Source organism: Bos taurus, chromosome 27 (genome assembly GCF_002263795.3).
Source record: "Bos taurus isolate L1 Dominette 01449 registration number 42190680 breed Hereford chromosome 27, ARS-UCD2.0, whole genome shotgun sequence".
Classification (NCBI taxonomy): Eukaryota; Metazoa; Chordata; class Mammalia; order Artiodactyla; family Bovidae; genus Bos; species Bos taurus.
Window position 1 is genome coordinate 17779302 of NC_037354.1, and position 3436 is coordinate 17782737.

The 3436-nt window shown below is 53.2% G+C and overlaps 1 pseudogene; it reads right to left on the reverse strand.

Annotated features, from left to right (window-relative positions):
• Positions 1 to 796: 796 nt before the first annotated feature.
• Positions 797 to 3138, reverse strand: LOC507011 (zinc finger protein 768 pseudogene; annotated as a pseudogene).
• Between the last annotated feature and the right edge of the window lie 298 nt (positions 3139 to 3436).

Genomic DNA, 3436 nt, shown 5'->3' on the forward strand with positions numbered 1-3436 from the left:
GTAACTGGATAGAAAATATTTAAAATAGATTTATATTTAGAATATAATTATGTGTTCTGTTCTTTGGGCTTCTCTTTTGTTTTGTATAGTGGGCGCAGTAAGATGTACCTGGGCATGACTTTTTTTGCCCTGGTCTTTGAAAGATAGATAGGGTATGAGAGTGAACAGGGGGAAGGAAACCTGCACGGAGTAGTTTAGAGACTTAGAATAGACGGAAGGAGATGTTTATGGTTTCTCTACCATTCATTCCACCTCATGATTTAAATATCTGCATAAAAACTAGAACAGGAGGCTACACTAGTAATGACAAGAATTCTTCAGGCTGGAATGTCCTTTGGGAACAGATCCTTAGGGAACCAGTGTGGTGCTGGTGATAGGAGGCTGGTCAAAGATGGGAGATCCTGGCCATTTCTTTGTAAGAACCACTACTAACAGGAAGCTTCCATCAGTCACAGGGAAGAAAATCTCATTCTGGGGGAAAAGGCACAAAAAGAAATGGGTGGAAGTGAAGGTCTGAAATAACGGATCAGTGTTCAAGAAAATAGTTTCAGTCCTTAAGGTGGAGTGGATGGAGGATTTGGGCAATCAGCATGAAAGTCAGCTGTGATCAAGAGGGTCTTCTGAGATAAAGCTATTCACATTGAAGTTTATGTGACTGATGTCCCCACAGTTGTCGAGTGCAGTGTCCAGACCGAGCATCCTGTCTAGTGTTACAAACGGGGTTCCTGTCTAGCAGAGTGAGTACTGGGGCTTAGAACTACCAGGCCATGGTCTTGAAGGGAGGGTAGAAATTCATAATAGCTGATTTTTTTTTTTTTTTTTTTACCACATAAAGGTTTTTATTGAACTCAAATTCAGGGGCTCCAAAGCCTGAGGAAGACAAGAGAGGCTGGGGTTTGTGCTCAGAAGCCAGGCCCCACTTTGGGCCCCATCCCTCCCCTCACCCCTTCCTGATTCAATGAGGGTCTCAGTAGCTACCAGTCTAAGCTACCCAATCTAATTAAGTAACCCGACCCCCCCTCCCCCCACCCCCATCTAGCTCTTTGCCAAGCCAGGCTTCCACCAAGGGGCATGCTGCTGCTGAGGCCAGCTCTCCGCTGATCTCTTTCTCGATCACTCCCAGAGCCTCCGGCTGCCAGCTTGGCCTCCCTCCAACCCCTCTTCATAGCCCATTTACCACAACTCTCCAGGGCATGTCACTTCCTCCACCCTGGCCCCCTCACCTCCTAGAATCTCTTTTCTCCTCCAGAGTCTCCACTATTCTCTCACAAAGTTGCTGTAGCTCCCTGTCCCCTTCTTTTCTGCCTACCAGCTCCCTAACCCCGACAGGGCCCCGGGTCAGCGCCGGCCGGCTGCATGGGTCCGCTGGTGGCGGATGAGGTCGGAGCTCTGAGAGAAGGCTTTCCCACAGTCATCGCACTTGTAGGGCCGCTCCCCACTGTGGACCCGGTGATGCTGCAGCAGTGTGGAGGAGCGGCAGAAGCCCTTGCCACACACGGCGCACCTGTAGGGCCGCTCGCCCGTGTGCGAGCGCTGGTGCTGAATCAGCGTGGAGGAGCGATTGAAGGTCTTGCCGCAGTCGGGACAGCTGTAGGTGCGGCCTGGCAGGTGGGTGCGGGCGTGGATGGCGAGCACCGAGCTCTGGCCAAAGCGCTTGCCACACTCAGGGCACTTAAAGGGCTTCTCACGGGCATGGCTGCGGGCATGGGGGATAAGTGCCGAGCGCTGGGAGAAGCTCTTGCCGCAGATGCCACAGCTGAAGGGCCTCTGCCCATTGTGCACCCTCTGGTGACTACGCAGGGAGGAGTTCTGGCTGTAGCACTTGCCACACTCGGGGCAGCTGTAGGGCCGCTCGTGGCTGTGAGTGCGCTGGTGCCGCAGGAGGTAGGAGCTGTCACCGAAGGCCTTGCCGCAGTGCGGGCACTTGTAGGGCTTCTGACCAGAGTGGGTGCGCTAGTGGCGAAGCAGGTAAGAGCTGTCAGCGAAGGCCTTGCCGCAACGGGGACACTTGTAGGGCCGCTCGCCCGTGTGGGTACGCTGGTGTTTGATGAGGTCAGAGCTCTGGGAGAAGGCCTTGCTACAGACCTCACATTTATAGGGTTTTTCACCCGTGTGGATGCGCTGGTGCTGGATCAGGGTGGATCCCCGCCCGAAGCTCTTCCCACAGATGCCGCAGATGTTGGGCCTTGGGCCCTGCCCACCCCTGGCCCGGCCACCCCGGCGGCCTGGACCACGAAGGGTCCCCGTCAGGCCCAGGGGATTCTGGAGCATCTCAAACTGGGGTGGAGCCAGCAGGGCCCCCGTGGGCATCTCAAATGGGGGCCCTAGGGGCATGCCCCCTGCAGGCTGTTCCCCAAACCCCTGGGTGAAGGCGTCCAAGGGGTGGACTCCCAAGGGGATGCTCAAGGGATTCTTTTCCTCAGGATTCAGAAGCATTTCTGCACCTTCCTGGAATTTGGAACTTTCAGCTTCAAACTCAGGACTTTGGGTTTTGAACTCCGGATTCTGGGGTTCATACTCTGGGCTCTGAGTCCCATACCTGGGACTCTGAGATTCATATCCAGGGCTCCGGGGTTCATACCCAGGGCTCTTGGGTTCGTACCCAGGGCTCCGGGGTTCATATCCAGGGCTCTTGGGTTCATACCCAGGGCTTTGGGGCTCATACCTAGGGCTCTGAGGTTCAAAATCGGGGCTCTGAGAATCTGATTCAGGACTTCTGGGTGCAAATTCAGGGCTTGGGGGCACAAATCCAGGGCTTCGGGACTCAAAACCTGGGCTTTCAGGCTCAAACCTGGGGCTTTGGGGTTCAAACTCTGGGCTTTGTGGCCCAAAACCAGGGCTCTGGGGTTCAAGCCCAAAAGCTATCTCTTCGACCTCATAGTCCCCAGTGCCTTCTTGCTGAGAAATTTCCTCTTCGTCATTCTCACTCATGTTACCTTTGAGGGACCCTTCAGGGCTCCCCATTTCATCAGGACTTTGGTGGGCACAAAGGACTTTGCAGTGATGGCAGAGGTAGTGGATCCTTGCTCTGGAAGAAGGGTTTAATTCACTGTAGAGAAAGATTAGGTAAAATATGGTTGAAAAGAATGTTGGTCCTGGTCCCAAATTTCTTGGGATGGTTTTCTGGCTCTGGAACATGCCAGACCTCGTGCAGTCTACTTAACATCTCAGTTTCTCATTTTTCTTATAGAGTTGTTCTTAAATGAATAGCATGCATATGAAGCACTTGGAACAAAGCCTGGTCCAAGGTAAACAAACAACAAATGTCACCAACTGCCTTTAGTACTGCCCACCTCTCGGAGTAGAGATGTGAGCCTTTGACTGGACAGTCTTAGGAATCCAGCTTAGAGGCAGAGGGGTGAGGAAATTCAACCAGGGTTAAGATAGGAACACCTCACTCTAATACCTCCCCAGGTTCCTGAAGCAGGCTGCTGTA